At 39.4% G+C, this 19,462-nt stretch overlaps 1 protein-coding gene across 2 annotated transcripts in view; it reads left to right on the top strand.

Moving 5' to 3' along the window:
* The window catches only part of SH3GL2 (SH3 domain containing GRB2 like 2, endophilin A1), a 225,686-nt gene that overhangs the window by 44,139 nt on the left and 162,085 nt on the right, over positions 1-19,462 (top strand). Inside the window, exon 1 of one of the 2 annotated variants that reach the window (XM_037744755.1) lies at positions 13,629-13,729. The exons of the other annotated variant lie outside the window; for it this stretch is intronic. The gene's annotated coding sequence lies outside the window, so the exon portion shown is untranslated. Of the gene's footprint in view, positions 1-13,628; positions 13,730-19,462 lie in introns of those variants that run through there. 2 annotated transcript variants of the gene reach the window in all.

Below are 19,462 nucleotides of genomic sequence, written 5' to 3' on the forward strand. Positions count from 1 at the left end.
TTTTTGTATTTTAGGAGAGACGAGGTTTCACCATATTGGCCAGGGGGTCTTGATTTTCTGACCTCGTCATCCACCCACCTCGGCCTCCCAAAGTGTTGGGATTACAGGCGTGAGCCACCGCACCTGGCCTAAAGTCTGTAACATTCTATACTTGGAAACACTTTGGTCCTCAAATGTTTCAGAGAAGAGATTGTGAACTTATATATTGAACTAAATTTTTGCCAAATTTGGCTTATTTTTAATAATTGAGCTTTTAGTAATATTTGTTGATTTTTTAAATTCCAAAAATGACGTAAGATCATTGTGAAGAGTTTAGGTACAAAAAAGTAGTAATATTATCAACCAACTGTATGGTACTTACTGTGTGCCAGATACTGTTCTCAGCACTTTATATGCAGCAATGAATTTAATCTTCTGAATCCCATTATACCTTTACAAGTGCACAAACCATGGCATAGTAACTTGCTCAAGATCCCCTAGTTGATGGCAGAGCTGGGCTTTGAACTCTGGCTCAGAGAAAAAAGTGATTCATAATCTCAATAGCTGGAAAGGGCTGCTATGTGTACATGGGTGTATTTCCCTATAGCCTTCTTTCAGCCTTCCCTACTCAATGTATTTGAGAATTTCCTGTTTTAAATATTTTCTAAAATCTGATGGTTGAATGGCTGCTTACCTATTTAAAAGAATAGATTAATGAACCATAAATTATTTAAACATTCTTTTCTTGTTGGACATTTAGGCTCTGTCCATTTTTTCACAATAGAAAATTGATGTGAACACATTTATATATAAATATTTATCCATATATCTGATTATTTCTTCAGAGAACATTTTAAAGCAATTTTTTAATAGACTCTATATACTATCAAATTTACCACTTTATTCTCTCATTAGAATTCATTGTCATCAGCAAAGAATCTTAAATGCTTTTCCACTTGATTTCTAATTCTGTGATGTAGTATCTTAAAGTTTTCTGAGAAAATCAGATAGATGTCTGGAAATTTAGTATGATGTTTTTAATTGGTCAGGAAACAAGTAGTTGGAATAACTGATTTTATAAAATACTGTATTTCAAAAAATTCAATTTTAGAGCTGTTTTATTTTCAGGTTAACCCATGGAGTTAAATCAAGGCTCCATTTTACATTGCTATGAAGAGCTGGTAGAAATAAGGATAATGCAGCATTAAGAGATACTCTGACCTGAATCTTAGTGGAATGTGATCAGTATTTGCCTAAAACAATCATTCAGTAAATATTTATGGAGTATCTGTTATTCAGCATACACTACATTTTATATTGGGGATCCAGTGAGGAGCAAGTTTATGAAAAGAAAAATAGCGAATACTTACACAGTACCTTTTAGGTGTCAAACACTATTTTAACAGCTTACGTATGATACTTCATTTATTACTCCCAACAACCCTATGAGGTAGATGCTATTATTGTATTCATTTAACTGATGAGACTGAAGCACAGAGACGATAAGTAATGGGCTTGCAGACATGCAACTGCTAACCAAGGCAAACACTGACTCTGCTAGTTTGGAGGGGCAGACAGAAGAGGGTTGGTGCAGTACTCTGGGCACGAGAAACTGGTGGCCTTTGTCACCAGCAAATTGGTCCAGCAATCCAGTAATGGGACTGGAGAGAAAGGGAGGGCCCAGAAAGATTTTTCAGGATATAATTTATCAGACATGGTGATTGAATGTGGAGAGAGAGGGATAAGTCAAGGGCAAGGCCTAGGTATCTTACTGTGAGCAACCTGCTAGATGATGGGGCCCTTCAGTGAGCCTAGGAACAGCAGGAAGGAATGAGGAGGATTTTTGGGATTGGTTATGTTGGAGGGTTCTGAAAGATGGAGGGAAGCGGAGCGGCATTGTCTCCAAAATATTTGGAGTCAATAGCTTTGAAGCTCACCAAATATGCCCTGGTAGTTTACTTATCAGAAAATGAGTTTCTTTAAATACTTATAATGTGTAGTTCATGAGAAAGCTTTCTAGCATTTAAAGATGTTGACAAAGTTCATTTGATTGCTGTGATTTTTATGTATTAAACATGTAAAATTTGTGTCATATTAATGCTCTTTTAAAGACTAATTTCAATGCCTATAGACAGCTTGCTAATGTAGTTATATTGTCATTTACATTATCAATAATCTGTGAATGTATAGATTATTGCCATTTTTCTTCATTGTAGATGATTTTATAGTGAATGTCTTTATGCGTAAAACAGTTTTGATATGCAGGATTATTTCTTTGGAGGTATAGCTGAACTACAATTACTGAATCATGCATATCACAAAATTACTTACTGGAAAAACTGTACTAATTTATGTTGCCAACTACATGCAAGACCTCCCTCTGTAAGGTCAGTGAGTTGAATCGTCCTGATTATTTTTGTGGCACCTTCATTCACTTCCTGCTTTTTGTAACATATCCTGTGTTCACAATCGTATGACGACTTTGTATCCCGGGTCTTTATTTTATTATAATCAATGCCTGATTCATACAGAATATTGACAAGAGGTTTTACAAATATAATCAGATAAGAGAGGGGAAATCAGGATCAATTTCTTCAACTCTGTTTAAAGTACTGATGCCAGGATGATACTTCAAGTTGTTTGAGATGAAGTCTTTGTGCCGAAGCCTGGCTGATGGCTGTAAGGGCACTACCCCTCATTAAAAGATGCCTTTCCTTCAGTGTGCAGGTTGCCTGTCTCCATGGTGTAAGTGGTGGAGAGTTAAAGCCATTACATGGATCATTCAGGACAAAAACAAATTTTACTTTAAATTATCTGGTGATTTGGGAGTAAAACTAGGATAACTCTTTTGGACTGGCATTATGCCATAATTGCCACAGTTTTGGACTTTTTCTACTTTGCCCAATAAAGATGTTGCTCCACAACCCTTAATTTCTATAATTTTTCCACCTCAGCTTTCCACAATGAATGTTCCTAGTTTGTGTAATGTCCTTTAGGTTGCTAATTTCTGCCTCCAGAGCCAGGAGATCTGTCTTCTTTGGATTATTCCCAAACATAAACTTTAGGAAAATCAGAATCAGACTGTTTCCCTGTTTGTCATTTGGAAATTTCTGCATTCATAAATAATTGCTTGTAACCTTCTAATGAATATGCATTTGGAGTTGTTTTGAAAATTTATTATTTAGGGATTATTTATTAGTCTGGTTACTTGCCAGAGTGATAAATTTAAAAAATGGTTGTCCACCCATCTGCTTCATCCCATAATCCCCCCAAACAGTCATCAGCTGGGAGAATCATAATATGCAAATAAGCCATCTGCAGTGTCTAAATGGGAGGACAGCTTCCAGTTTTTAGTCAGAAACCTGCCAGGGGCAGGGTAGTAATTTCAGTAGCATTCTTCAAAGGGGAGGATCTCTTAAGAGGCAGCATGATTAAAAATGCTTCCATAGTAATAGGGACACTAGAACTGGGTATCCAGGCACTTGTGAGCAACAAATCTCCTGTTTCAAGATCCAACCCCACCTGTGGGATACTCATGTTTCATCATAGTTGTCCTCAACTTTATTCTTTTTATACCTCTACAAAGACAAAAAAAAAAAAGTGATACCAATAAAAAAAATGTGGAAGACTGTTAATTGGGATTGAACAGTACCTGTGGTTTCCTCATGTGACCGTTGACTTGTCTTATTCTACAAGAAAGTGGGCTGGTACGTAGGTGCTCTCAATGTCCTTAATTTCAAAATGAGGAAGGCCAGAGACAGCCATGGTAAGTATAGAATAATGAATCCTGAGCCTGACCTTTTGGTCACTCCTTTGGCAGGGTATGTGCTTGGGGGATGAAAACCAAGACTTAAAGACTGCCAGTCCCCTGCTGCAGTTTTTGAGAGTAAGAACTATACTTGCTATAATATGGCAGAATGAAATTATACCTGCCGTTTTCTTAGTTCTTCCCTTTTATTTATTTTTTAAGCATTCATTCTCCTTTAGTTTGCTATTTGGAAGCGTGAAATAAAGCTCTGGTTATGTTCTTTCCCCTTGCCCTTCCATCTGACTGAGCCCCTTAGTGATAAGGGTGAGGGATGAGATGTTAGTCTCTGGTGTTTAAGGTCCCCACAATATGCCTGAATGTTCACAGATGTAGAACTGTGTCCCATCCATAGGGGAAGTAGGGGAAGCTTGTGGGAAGCTAGCTGGAGAGGTTCAGAAAGTAGAGTTGTTGGATATATGGCCCTAGGTGTTGTATACATATATAGTTCAAATGGAGTTAGGTTCTATATACAGTAATGTGTAGACTGAGAACAAAATGACCTATCAATCTTAGGAAATGAATTAAGAAGAAGGTTTCCTGTGAAGGACAAGTCAGAGATAAAGTAGGAAATCCAGAAGAGATTGAGATGTTCTGAAAGTTAAGACCAGACGATGTTTCAAGAAGAATGTAATCGGAGAATGAAGGTTCAGTGTGTTTTGCTTGCATTTGCTTTTTATTTGGGAATCACTTCAAATTTATGGAAAAAAATTACAAAGAACACCTGTTTATCGAATCCACCTTTTCTTATATTTAACCCTATTTACTTTATAATTTCCCCCTCCCTACAGCCCCCATATCTTTTTTCTGAACCATTTGGAGGATGTATTTAATATATCATGTCTTCTCAACATCTCTTGGAAAAGAAAAAGCAGGAAATATGATGCATTTTTTCCTCAAAAAATGTATATCATGGCCCTTCTAAATACTAAATATTTCACAAGAATTGGGATATTCTCTTTTATAACCAGCACTATTATTAACTTGAGTAAATTTAACATTGATACAATTTTAAAAATCAGATCTAATATTCATATTCCAATTAACCAGTTAACCCAATGACATTTTTGATATTTTTTTTCTCTCATACAGGTTCTAACCTGGGGTCAAATACTTGATTTTCTTTCATTCATTTGTTTCTTTTAATCTGAAACATTTGCACAGCCATGGTTTTTCTCTAAATGACATTGACACTGTTTAAGACTGCCTCCCACCCCTTAAAAATGCAGTGGTTCTCAGTTTGGGGTTGTTACTACCTCATGATTAGATTCAGGGTAATGCAGTCTCAGTTGGGATATTGTGTAGTGGTATGTCCTTGACAGGATGTCAAATCTGCAGGCACCTAGTGCCCATTGGTGGTGGTGATTTTGAACATCCCATCACAGCGTTGTCTAGTTTCTTGATTATATAATTATTGTTTTCTTTTTCTTCCCTTGCAATAAGTAGTCCGTGGGGAGCTAATGTAAAGTCATGTAGACATCCTTCTTCTCCTCAAAATCAATGCAAGGTTTAGCATCCATGATGATTATTTCTGAGTTCAGTCTTTACAGTGATAGGTGTGCAAACATGGTTTTCCATCTCTGTGTTCTTTCCATGTTTACCATTCAGCATTTGACATTCTACTCTAAGCAAGAGTCTTACATCATTTCCATTTATTTGTTTTTTATTAGGGTGCACTCATGAGTTCCCATTTTCCGTTGGGTCATAGTTTACCACAGCACTCAATGTGAGCCCTTAATCAAATTTGAGTTGGCCAGTGGGGGCCCCTTCAAGCTGGCTTCTGTGTCTATGTGGCACGTTCCTGTCACTTACTTTTGACAAATTTTTCACTTTCTGGCATAAAAATACGATCAGGCTCATCTTGTGTATGCTTTAGCCCTGGAGCCATCCATTCCTTTGAGAAGCCCCAATTCCTTTTAGTGGTGAAAGGGTACAGGCAGTCTGGTCTGTGTTTTCCGTGACCCTCTCTGCTATGTGAAGTGTTCGGCCCAGGCTTTGGGAACTATGCATTTCATGGTAGATGTTGGGTCAAGTGGAAATCTTGGGGTACTGAGGAAGAACAATTTTGATTTGCAGTTGTTAAATGAAGAATATATGTTCAGAGTGTGAGTGAGATGGAAATTGTCCTTGTTATTTAGTTTGTTTGTAGGCCTTGGCTAGAGTTGGCCTGACAGATTGTATCCCTTTCCCTCTGGCCGTACTTTTTTGGGAGGGGTCTGGCCTGCATTTTAATGAACATTTTGGCACTCTCTCATGCTTGCATTTTTTGTTGTCTTTTCGAATTACCACACTCTGTAGGTGCCCCTTTAACATTGGCTCGTCCTCTGTTAAAGGGCAGGGGGAGGTGGTGAGTGGAGGGTATTCTGGTTCCCTTGGGGTGAGCAGTCTGCAGAGGCCACACAGTCCACATCTGTTGTTGATTGAATCCTGGTCCAGAAGCCCTGCTTTGTATTGCTGGGTGGAATGAGCAGAATCATTACTGTGGCAACACAGGGTTCCTTTTTTAAGTCCACTCCTTTCATTGCCCCCTAACTTGCAAGTCACCTGATGGTTTCTGGCACTTTCTTACCAGTTTGGAGCTATTTAAAATACATTCCTACTTTTCTTATTTCATGGGGTCTTCTGGACAATACGTTGTATGACAATCAGGCAGAGATCAATTCCATTTTATAGACAAGGAAACAAGGCAAAGAGAGTAAGTTTCCAATGGGGAAGGTTAGTCTCTTTTTCTTAGTAAGTAGCAAGGAGCTAGTAAGTGGCAGAACCAGAACTTCAGCTCGGCACTTCTGCTTCTCACTCTGTGCTTGCTTCTTGTCTTAGTCATTCAACAACTGAAGAAGAAATGTGAGCCCTGTAGAAGGGGCTTAGGCACAGGAATTGGTGGGGGTAGGAGGTAGGGTAGATTTCTTCCTTCTTAATCAGCTTCTTGTCTGAAGCTTCACATATTGGGGGTATCATTTTTCAGTGTGAAAGAGAGGCTGAGTCACTTTGTGTCTTCATGGGGAACCTGTCCCAGGATGTGTGTCCTAAACCCCAGGCTTACCTCAAGCCAATTAGAGAAAACTGTGTGACAGCATGAGTCTCACTGCCTGTAGTTGACGAAGCAGAGCAGAAAAGCTGTTTTCTTCTCCTTGTCCTTTATTTCAGACTTCCTCATCTCATCTTCCCTACCTGGGTTGATGAACTGTCTTGTGGGGCTGGGGAGGTGTCCATTTGGCTCTCAGTTTTGGTTTCCAGAGGGAGGCTCTGGCTGCAGGACACAGCAGATGGAGCCTGCAGGAGCCCATGTTTGTGCCTCGGCAGGTGTGGGTCCGGGATGGGTCTGACCTCCACCTGGCACCTGCTTCTTTTATTGCCTCCATATGTCAAGGGGATATGAGCCCAGGTGAGTGCTTTCAGATTGCTCTGGCCTAAAGCAATGTTTGGGAATGGCAGGAACGTGTTGTGGGGGAACAGGGACCTTTGTGAAGGACAGTTGAGGAGCCAGTCTGAGGTTAGAGGACCACACAGCTGCCCCTTCTAGAATCCTCGCTAGGCTGGAGGTGTGGCTTCAATAAGGTCCTAGTTGGGCTGTGTTCTCATCTCCTTTTTATTTCCTGCTCTATTTTTGTTTTTGTTATTTTGTTAAAATCTTCATGCTTATGGAGTTTTCAAATGGCAGTAATGATTTTTATTTTTATTTTTTAAAGAGTAAAACAATGGGAGTCTAGTGCAGTGACTTCAGCACATATCAGGTAACCTTTACCAGTAAATCGAAGGCCATTGACTCAGGAGTGTGTAGGGATCTGTGGACTCCCTGAAATTAAATGCAAAATGTTATGTGTTTGCATGAATGTATTTTTTGGAGGAATGGCTCCCATAGCTTTCTGCAGATTCTTGTAGACATTTGAGACCCTCCCCAAAGCCTGGCCTCCATATGTCTTCACATTCCTTTGGAGGACTGGCTTTGCCTCCTGAGCACTTTAATTTGTGGAAGAGTCAAGGAAGAGGAGACCTTGAAAATAGTCTCCTCTCTAACTGCAAAATGCCGGGGCTGGCACTGCTTCCCCTCCTCCCATTACCGGTTCCCTGAGCAGGTCTGAGCCAGGATAATCTTTAACCTCCACTCTGTGTCAGGCTCTGGTTGTATGACAGATGTACCTCTCCTCATCTGATTGTCACAACTGCCCTGTAATGCAGGTGCCAAAGACCGAATAACATGTTTAAGTTACTAAATAGAAGAATTGGGACTGCCAGTAAAATCTGCCAGATTCCAAAGCCAGAGTTCTTTCAGTACACTCAAGGAATAAAAACATCAGCTGCCATTTTTCTTAGCATTCACTGATGAGACACCATCCTGTCCTGTTCCCTCTTGTTCATCCTGCAGTGCCATATATTGCTCCAAAGCCTAGGTAGTGCCCGGAGCTCACCTACAGCTCACCTTCCTATGAGACAGAGAACTGGCTTGATCTTTCGGGAATAATGACAGAACTCTCAAAAGGTGCTGGATCCCTAATCGCTTTGCTGGGTTCTTCATTCCTGACCCACCCCAGAGCTCTTCTGGAAGTAAAGGCCTGAAACTGTGGCCCTCGTGCCTACAGTGGCTCAGCTGGAGAAGGAAAGTAACAGACATGAAGTGTTAGCAAGCAGACCTCATCTGTTATTTGACTTTTAAAATCACAAATAATAATTAATCATCATTACAAGGTGTTTTTAATGTGGTCACATTGGCATGAAAAATTTTAATTCTGAGAGTGAAATGCTATGAATATAGTAAATTAAAAAATAAATTGTTGTGGCTATGCTCTGATGGCATTTCAAAAAGGTGTTTGTTATCCTACCCTGCCCCTTCATCCCTCTGTTACAACTGTGTAGACAAAGGATAAAACTCAGGTAAACCTCCTGAGATAGAGGTTCCAGATGGCATTAGCTGAAAAGACACCTGGCACCCAGAGAGGCCGTGTGGCTCTTTGTACACAAACCATGGGGATTGTTTATTTTTACTGCTCTAGTGACTCAGTACAACAGTGGTCTGGGAAGATTTGGCTTTAGCCTCCTCTCTGTTGTGTTTTAACCTCTTCATATCTCACACTTCTTACTTTTCTCCTTTTATAGAATGCAGAGTGGTTGTGATGGTGAGTTCACAGAGACCTAAGAGCTCTAGGAGCACTACACACTGGGGTCAGTTGGGGGTAAATAGGGGAGGAACGGTGCGGGGTGGGGAGCTGGGGAGAGATAGCAAGGAGAGAGATAGCAAGGAGAGAGATTCCAGATGTAGGTGATGGGGAGGAAGGCAGCAAATCACACTGCCATGTGTGTACCTATGCAACAATCTTGCATGTTCTTCACATGTACCCCAAAACCTAAAATGCAATAAAATAAATAAATGGGGGAAAAAAAGAGCTCTAAGTTCTTTTGGGTCACAGGAGTGATTTCTCTTTTTTGCAGTGTAAGGTACAAAATATTAAATACCTGAGACATGACTGTGAGACCATGGTGAAATTACCCCGAGTCTCAGTTTCTTCTCTGAAACACGATTACTCATTCAGAGTAATAGACTGTATCTTAAATGAGCCAAAATGGATCAAACATTTAGCATTGTAACTGGCACGTGGGCATTCACGAAGTATCTGACTCTTCTCTGTACCTCCTTTCTTCTGTTTATGTGCCTCCAATAGAAATAGAGTATATTGATTGGCTGGAAGTAGAGTAGGAAGATTAATCTGTTTCTTAAATGCAATACCAAGCTTAAAAATGCATCTCTAGTTCTGGAGATGCCCAGATAATGATATTTTGGGGGTGTGTGTGTGCATGCACATTTATCTATTTGTGTAAGTTTCCATAAATCTGGGTCTACAAAATGAAATGTGGCTTTCCTTGCTGGCTTCAGACATTTTGATTTTGACAGATGTTAAGGTAAGAGAAATAGAGTAAGATCATACATTTAGAGCTAGATGCCTCAGCAGCTGGCTTAGAGGCTTTTTTTTTTTTTAATGGGTGGCTGTAATTTCAAGCAAACAGTTCTGGGTGGATTTTGTCTAGCTCAAGGGAGAATTGTATATTGGGCACTAAGTATTAACGGGTGAAATCCTGCCAGCTGCCCTTTTATAGATCTTTGGTGTGAAGCAAGGCTTTGTATATGTTGCCAGGCAAAAATTGATATTGGATCCAATTCCATCAGAGAAGCTTTAGTATTTTTAGAAGTAACACTCACCCTAGCACAGCATGCAGTGATATATAATACCAACTGTTTATAAAAATCCATGTTTTAATTAATTTATAGAAAGTGAAATTACCTTGTTTTTCCTGATGCCTTCTGTCTGTCAAACAGAACAAAACTGCATGAGTTCAAGATGTGGCCTTTGCAGAGGACTTAGATGAATTCGGATGTTGACCTTTATAGTATGAGGACTGCATGGAGATTGGATGGTTGGGAGGCAGGAGACCTGAGTTCTAGCCCCAGTTCTGCCTTCTAATGAGTGTGTGATCTGGACCTAGTTACAGGTCTTTGTGGCCCTCAGATTGTGTAGTTATTAAACAAAGTGGTTGTAGGAAATTTCCATTGTGTTTTAACTTCAATAAATTATTATGATTTCATGATAGAAATGAAATATAGTGTGCAAGTCTCTTTCCTAAAATTGTGAGATCATGTCTGTGAGATCCATGAAGCTTTGGTGGTTCTAAAGGATACTTTGGGGAAAATGAGATTTAAAGAACCAAGATACTGATTTTTGGTGACTTAGCACTATATTCTTGCCATTTTTCACGGATTCTCTTGTTTTGTATTTAAAGAACATTTTCAGATTGCCTTAAGCCTGTTTGTTTCCTGTTTATCCAAGTTTCACTTTGCATTGATGGGCTATTAACAAGGCCCTAACAACACCTATGTCCGGGTGTCTCAGTTCAGGAAGTCCTGTAGTACTGTTTGTGCCATGGATTTGGACTTTAAAATCTTCAGCACCTATTTTTTTCTGTGTATATTTTGGTTTCTATAACACAATGTTTGAAATGTGGTTCCCAGGCCACCTGTAATGGAATCACATGGAGGTGATTGAAAAAGTGGCATGTTTCTGGTTAATGTGCATTCTTACTGGAGCCGAATCTCTTGGGGACAGACATAAAAAGCCTCATAGTTTGCAAGTGACTCTCAAATTTAAACTGGCCTCAGAATCACTGTTTTTGGAAATCAGGGTTATACTTCCGTTCATGTTCTTAGAATCTAATGTATAATTAGAATTCAATGAATATTTTTGAGCAATAAGTCAGCACATGAGTTGCTGGATTTGTGGTAATTAGAAAGCTGTGCGATACCTTTACCAGCCTTTTTATAATGAAGTCTCTGAAATGTTTATTGAATGACTGAATATTACTGATAATAAGGTGATGGAAATAATTTTTCATTCACAAATTGCTAACATACTGCCTTTCATTCACAAATTGCTAACATACTGCCTTTCATTTCATAACGGTCTTCCAAAAAACAATATTCTTGTGACTATTATTGACTATAAATTGGATACTTTTGGGTACAGCTCTGGTTGTACTGAAGCGTTTTTGACCTTGTATTACACACATACCACTCCCTTTGGTGGAAGCTTGCAGGTGATCACACGTTTCAATGCTGGGAGGGCTGTCATGCAGACTGAATGGGAAGGGCAGAATGTGGTAGTTGGTTAAAAAGCAAAAGGCACATGCTATGACTTTTCACTTTTTTTGTTGTCTTAAGACTTTTGTGATAGTCGCATAACACCAGTGGGACCGGAAACTAGGGCGGGCCAAAGATGCACTGATTAAGGAAATTATTGCTACTTAACAGTTATTCTGGAGCTCAAATATTTCCTGTTTATTATGTAATAATGTAGCCTTTTGAGTCTCCAAATCCCATTTGGCAGAAGAGGTTGGGGGAGTTGGAGGCAGTAGCTTGGATCCGAGGCTCAGTCTCTTGCCTGCTGTTTGAGGGGCAAGGTGGGGCAGGAACTGTAAAAAATTCCCTCACCCATGGTCCTTTTCTCCTACAATGACTATAGAAGATTAGAACTCTTTAACTGTTTAGGAATTTGAGTGTTCTGCATAAGAATCCAATTAGGATGATAGGAAAGACACAACTAGCAATAGATTTAATATGTGATATCTGATAGCATTTTAACAAGTGTCCAGAGCCTATGCATGCAGTGATTGTTTGATACTCTAGTTTTAAGTTGAGTTATAGCATAGAGATGGTGACTCTATAGAGGCAAAAACCAGAATTACTTTTGCACCAACCTAATATTAAGTTTGTATATTTCACATTTGTAGACTTGTTTCATCAGCAGAGCAGTTTCCGAGGGTTCAAGGAAACATTGTTCGATGTTTTCTCTCATCCATCCCTCTATGAAGGGATGTTGAGAGGAGAGTTTGTTTTGAAGGTGCGGTTCTTGCTTTCATAGCATGTGGTTAAAATAAAAGCAGCAGTGTAGTATTCTCACATCCTCTCTTACTCGGACGTAGGGTGTATTTAGTGAACCTTGGCCATTCTAACAACTGTTCCTGCTGCTGTTTGTTGTCTTGTTCTTTTCTGGGCTTTAATGTTAACCCACCAGACAAGACTTCTGGCAGTTCTGTAGATGGAAACTATAAGGACTGAATTTGTAGGTAGGTGGTTTCTATCCTGGAGGAAGCAAATCCCATCATACTGGATGTTCACATCAGCTGGGTTGGATGTCAGTGTTGGCGAGTCAGTGCTTTGAAGGGCTAAATGTTTTGATTACCACCCCCAGGCATAATATTTTGGGTTCAGTGAGGCTTTAAAACATCCTTTATTCTCCCCACTTTCCATCATCTTCTGCAAACTTAATAATTTCCCATACTTTTTCGGAAAATGAGCCTTTTAATCTCCCAATCCATAGCTGGAGGAGCCTCACTTTGAAAAGTAAACAGTTGTCTTATTTATAACTTCAGAGCTGCTCCTTGCTTACATGCTTATGTTTACATTTTTGAAATTGACCTAAAAAATGTCAATACTTTGTTATGGTTTTGAGATTTATCTGACAGTTCTTTTCTGGGCATGTTAAAAGTCTTAATTTTCTTGGCAAAACAATTTTCCTTTTAGGGTTCAGTATCTTCTTTTCAGGGTTGTTTCTAGAAAGATTTTAAGATAGTTTAAGGGCTTTCTTAACCACATAAAACAAAATTTTCTTAATACACTTTGGGGGAAATCAATAATCAGTGTTAGAGTAATCCTAATTAGTGAATGCCATTTGCTCTAATGCTAGATTAAAATTGTCCTTGAATTTAAAAATTTATTAAATCTTAGTGCCAAAAATTAAAGTAAAATATTACAAACAAGTTGGGTTTTTGTTTTAAAAACAAACTATTCATGGCAGTAGATAAAAATAATAAAAAAATGCACAATCTCTAACACAACTGTTTTTAGTTTTGCATGTTGTTTCCATATATGCTGACGCAGCTACAAAGCACTTATTGGAACTACAGTAATTATTTTGATTTTTTATTTTTATCATGTATCATTGTTTTCATTTTCTCGTATACTATGCAAACATCACTGTCATGGCTACATAATGGGCTATCCAGGTGATTTATTGTGAGAATGCCTATATTCTTAGAATTAAAATTCCATCCACTTATTTGAAATTGTAGATGATGTTGTAGGGAACATAGTTTTGCCTATGTTTTTCTTTTAATGATTATATCCATAAATTTGGACTTTAAATTTGGAATTTCTGGGTCACAGTTATTTTTATGGCCCTGAAATAATATTCTGTTTATACTTTTAGAAATAGTTTTTGTTCTAACCAACCAGAGCACAAGTGACAGGCAAGCTTTTGGCGTTAGTGCATAGATGTTCTTAACGCATCCTGAATATTTTGTGCTCTCATTGTGTCCCTGCTATTTGGAGCCTGCCTGAAAAAGATTCTGTCAGGGGCCTCTGCTAATTAAATTGAATTAGTCCAGTTTTGTTACAAACAGGTAACTGATTTTTGTGCTTTATTCCTTGATACTTATTGCTGAAACAAGTTTTTATGAAAAAAGGAGAGTATTAGCCTGAGGACAAAAATAGTTTGGAGTTCTGAGTTCTCTAGAGGAGCTGCCAGTATTAATGAACTATCACTTGGAGCCTGCAACCTGCCAGCCTCGACTTTTCCTCTCCTGGGCCAGCCATCATTGGTCTTCCACATTGCCTTTCACTTTGCCAACTAAGGCTTTTCAGTACCTTCTGGTATAGGTCTTGTTTCTTAAGGGAGTGTACCCTCAGTAGGGGAACTGGGCAATCTGGAAGGGAACTTCTATTTCACAGCCATGTGGGAATGCCAGTAGAATGGGACTCTATGATGAGTGTGGTTACCTGCCCTTCATGGCAGGAGTGGACTAGAAATCACTTGGTGTTACTGCAAGGCCAGTCCATTGATGTGCACCTCTGATGTGGGAGAATACTACTTTCAATGACTGCACTGCTGCCAGTGACATTAAAAAGTCTTCCATGTAAAAGCATGGGTAACTGCTTAACATGTATTAAATGAAAAAGCAGAATACGAAATGATCTAGGTACTGTACAAGTGTCCTAAAATTTTTGCATATGGTCAAACTAATATTAATATAAGAAAGTGTAAATAGCTGTAATAAGTTATTGTGAGAGTAAAGCCATTTCTTTTTCTTTTTTACAACAACATGTTCTTTAGTGTTTTAGCACATTTGTAGTAGAGTTTTGAAGTTATTTTTGCAAATAAGATATGTAGGATTCTAGGTCTGTGAAGTAAAATTGAATGAAGAGGATTTGACAGTCTGTTTAAACTTCTGGAAAATAAAGGTTGAAAACAGTAAGATTTTGTCTGTGTATCTTCTGAAGCTGAAATGAACACTGTGCCCATTTTGCTCTATGTCCATTGAGTATTTTCTAAAGTATTTTTGGGGAGTAGGTGTATCTTCAGCTGAAAGAAGATTTCTAAGTGTCCAAGTCCTTTAGGAAGCTGAAAGTTTTGAGTTATGCAAGTGTGCCTTCAGTGTTCTTTGGCAACAACCCCTTCCTGCACTTTCTTCACTGTCGTGATTTGTGTCTCGAATAACTATGTCCCTCTTCCTGCTCACAAAAACTTTGAGCTTAGTTGTGTATACCTTGCATAAAGCAATGGAGCACAGAAGTAGAGAATGCTGGTTCTGGACCCAGATTCCTGATGTGGAATCCTGGCTGGTTTTGGGACTGTGGGCTCTTGAAGGGAGTAGCCTCATCTGTACAGTGGAGACCGCAAAGTACCCTCAGGGTAGCTGTGAAGATGGTGAGTATTCCTTTTAACTATGAGAAATCAGAAAAATATGGAAAACCGCAAAAAGAATAGAAATAACCCAAACTCCACAACAGATTTTGCTTTTTGTCTTCTCTGATGATGAAATAAAAGGCGTTGGCCATTGGGGAAGTAAAGATGTTTGAAAGTGGGGTGTTTCCAGACACCCTGAAATATATGCCTCTTTTCTGCCTATGCCTAGTACCATACCTCACTCATTGTCACCCACTAGAGATTTAGCTTTGTGTTCCGGGTTCTACTACTACATTTTGTGACTTGGGCAAATCATCTAAGTACTTCTAGGTGTTCTTTAAGGCTTAAAAACCAAGGTTAGTTTAGCTTTCTCATCCTTTCTTTTCTTAACCCATGACTTGGTTGATTTATGGTTTGTTCATTTCCTTCATATGTCCTCAGTGAAAGGAGCAGAGAAGATGAGTTTGGATATCTCAGTCAGCCAACAGCTTTTGAACAGACACTCTTCTGGCCCAGAAATTACAGAAACACATAATACATACATGATCTCTGGCTCTTGGAGCTTGTGGCACGGCCCTGGATAGGGAAGGGTAAGCATCCTGATGCTATAATGTGATGGAAACTTCTGTGGGGAAGCATAGGATTCAGTGCCAGTACTTGTGATGCAAGTAGTTATTTGAGCATTCCTCTTATTTGTTTTTAACCGTCTTTCTTTCTTTCTTTCTTTCTTTCTTTCTTTCTTTTTTCTTTTCTTTTCTTTTCTTTTCTTTTTTCTTTTCTTTTCTCTTGTCTTTTCTTTCCTTCCTTCCTTCCTTCCTTCCTTCCTCCTCCTCCTCCTCCTCCTCCTCCTTCTTTTCTTTCTTTCTTTCTTTCTTTCTTTCTTTCTTTCTTTCTTTCTTTCTTTCCTTTCTCTCTCTCTCTCTCTCTCTCTCTCTCTCTTTCTTTCTTTCTTTCTTTCTTTCTTTCTTTCTTTCCTTTCTCTCTCTCTCTCTCTCTCTCTCTCTTTTTTTTTCTTTTTTTTTTTTTTTTTCTTTTTTCTTTTTTTTTTTTTTTTTTTTTTTTTTTTGAGACAGAGTCTCCCTCTGTTGCCCAGGCTGGAGTGCAGTGGTGCAATCTCGGCTCACTGCAACCTCTGTCTGCTGGGTTCAGGCAATTCTCCTGCCTCAGCCTCCCAAGTAGCTGGGACTACAGGTGCATGCCACCATGCCCAGCTAAGTTTTTGCTTTTTTAGTACAGACGGGGTTTCACTGTGTTAGCCAGGATCTCCTGACCTCATGATCCGTCCACCTCAGCCTCCCAAAGTGCTGGGATTATAGGCATGAGCCACCATGCCTGGTCTGCTGTTTGTTTTTAACTTTTAAGTTCAGGAATACATGGGCAGGATGTGCAGGTTTGTTACATAGATAAACGTGTGTCATTGGGGTTTGTTGTACAGATTATTTCATCACTCAGGTATTAAGCCTAGTACCCATTAGTTATTTTTCCTGGATCCTCTTCCTGTTCCCACCCTCCACCCTCCTATTGGCTCCAGTGCATCTTGTTCCCCTCTATGTGTCCATGTGTTCCCATCATTTAATGCCCACTTATAAGTAAGAACATGTGGTATTTGGCTTTCTGTTCCTACATAAGTTTGCTAAGGATGTAGCTGCATCCATGTCCCTGCAAAGGACATGGTCCCATTCTTTTTTTTATGGCTGCATAGTATTCCATGACATATATGTGCCATATTTTCATTATCCAGTCTATCATTGATAGGGATTTAGATTGATTCCATGCAAGTTCTTAGAGACCTTCAAAGAATATTTGAGCATTTCTTACTGGAATAAAGTGAAAATCATGTGGCACCTGGCTGGCTCATTCAGGAGGCCTGGGTTTGAACTGCTTTATCTATAAAAGCTCAGTTTAATTCAGAGTTATATGCCTAAAAGGTATACAGCACCTGCGTCCTGGAGGTGGGGATGCATTGTTCTTAACTTCACAGAGCACCTATTTAAGCTGAACAACAAGTATCTGCTGTGAGATTGGATGCTGTGAGTATACCAAACTGGGAAATCTGGTCTATCTTATCTCCTTAGAATGTCTCTTGGAGTCAGCTGTGATGCCCCTCAGGGTTCAGGGAGAAAAATGAGTGGACATCTTAAGGCTCTTTGAGGATTTCCTGGTTGCTTCCAACTCAAGTTGAGGAGTATTACTGGAAGGTTTGGAAGGATAAAAGCCACGTAACAGCAGTTTCTGTTTTCTCTAACCTCCATTTATCAGTCTGGTCTAGGCAGCAGGTAACCAAGAGGTCCTGAATGCAGTGTCTAAGCTGTATGTGGGCCCAAGACCTGCCAAGGTATTCAAGTACAGCCACACTGAAGCTTTGCTTTCTAGGCACAAAGTTTGGTTATCTTATATTTCCTTGCCGTGCTTTTCATAAAATATTAACAGGAGTTAGATGTTGGAGTTTCTCAGTGTGTGGACAAATATGCAGGTGCTTTCCAAACAATATTACATTGCCCTTTCTGCAAAACTGTTTGTGTAAGGAAACGTTATAATGTATAACAGCATGGCGTTAGCTGATCAATCATTCCATTCTCCATGTTGATTGATCATAGTGCTGCAAAATAACCTTCTTCATTGTGCCACAATACAGCTTCCAACAGTGTTGCCGTTTTGATACTGTTGACGGAAATTAGGTATCATTTTCTTTTTGTCCAGGAAAGTAATTTTCCTACTGTGCAAGTTTACTAGCCATAGGGTTAATAACCCTAACCCTTATATCAACTTGAATATTTAAGTTATTCTGGGAAACAATTTTAAGTGGGTATTTAATTCAAATTTTGTTACTCTGTGTCCACTGAACTGACACAAGGTATCTAATCCTTGATTTAATCTTTAATACCCAAATCAAAATTAAGGCCAGCTCTGTGTTTATTGTTAACAACAATTGCCTGCACTGCTTTTCCTGGGTGGTTTTCTTTATGGTTTAAAATTCATTGCAGTGATCCTACTGTGTTGGACACTAGCGTAAAAGGAAGGTTTTCAGTCCCTTCATTTGTGGATGTGTTGTTACTGCTAAGTTTTCTTACAGTTTGCTTGTTGTAGGATACTTGCACTAACCTGCCACTTGCCTAGAAGGGAAAGGAATATCAAAGGTGAATCTAGTGCACAAAGTATTTATCGCCCAGATGGTCTCTTCCGTTCAGAGAAGAACTGAAGTTGTTGAGTGGAGTTTGCCGTAAATGGTGGCATCTCGGTTTGATAGCTTTGGGACAGGAGCACAAACATTTAATGGTGGATTCAGGGCATGTTATATTTCAGCCCAAAGTTGAGACCAAAGCACTTTAGCCACATATTTTATTAATGAAGATTATTATGTGAGTAAGTGTAATGAAAATGGAAGTGGATGGGATATAGCCATCAGATTCAGGCCCAAAGAGAGTATTCTTAAATTCCCAGTCTTACATAAGAGGCTGCTTTGGAACTCTGGGGACATTGTCTGAATTCTCATAAACCTCTGCTTGTAGCTCCCTTGTAGCACTTGTGCTGTTTGTTATTTATGTTTGTGTTCTTTACTTAGTTGGGAACTCCTGTACCTAAGAACTGTGTCATTTTTTTTTTAGTGAATAAAGTTATATAAAAAACAGAATTCCACCCTGGGCTTCCTCAGGGCAAGGAAATAGTGGCAACAACATTATCTTTGGATGCACAATGTGGTTTGAATCCGGTTTCTTTTGTTTGTTAGCCATGTGCCTTTAGGCAGGTGTCTTGTCCTCTCTGTGCCTTAGCCTCCTCACCAGTAAGAGTGGGATAAAAACCTCAGAAGTTATTAACATATTCAGAACAACCTAAGTGGGTGCTTTATGGAGTTGTAGCATGTAATGAAGTCCCTAGCATAATGTCATGATTACTGATAAACTCAATTAAACACTTGATATGTATTCCTCCATTCAGCTTACCTTTTGATCTTAAAACACTGATTTCATAGGACTGATGTTTTTCAAGATATCCTAGAGAGGCCCTTAAAAATTTCTTATTTCTCATTTTCAAGTCAGAACCAAGAAAAGTCCTTATTTTGGTAGACATGTATTTATCCATTGTCCAGATATTTATTGGGTTCCTGCTGTATTCCAGGTCCTGCGTTGAGTGCTAGAGGTATGTAAACCAACAAAATAGATACATTTTAGGTTGGTCTAACTGGATGTTAGTTAAGCAGTAGAGATAGACAAAAAAGGAGAGTGGATCCAAGATGGCCGTTTAGGAACAGCTCAGGATTGCAGCTCCCAGTGAAAGCGCAGAGGGTGAGTGGACGCCGTGTTTTTATTGCCCACAGACTAGGAAATTCCCGGGCAGAGGTGCTCCACGGTCACCAGCGCGGCTGTTTCGGCCAGCGCGGCTGTGCCGGCCAGCGCCGGCCAGCGCCGCTGCTTTGCCCCGCGCGGCTGCTTTGTCGGCGCCCCGGAGCCAC

Source organism: Cebus imitator, unplaced genomic scaffold, assembly GCF_001604975.1.
Source record: "Cebus imitator isolate Cc_AM_T3 unplaced genomic scaffold, Cebus_imitator-1.0 Scaffold183, whole genome shotgun sequence".
Classification (NCBI taxonomy): Eukaryota; Metazoa; Chordata; class Mammalia; order Primates; family Cebidae; genus Cebus; species Cebus imitator.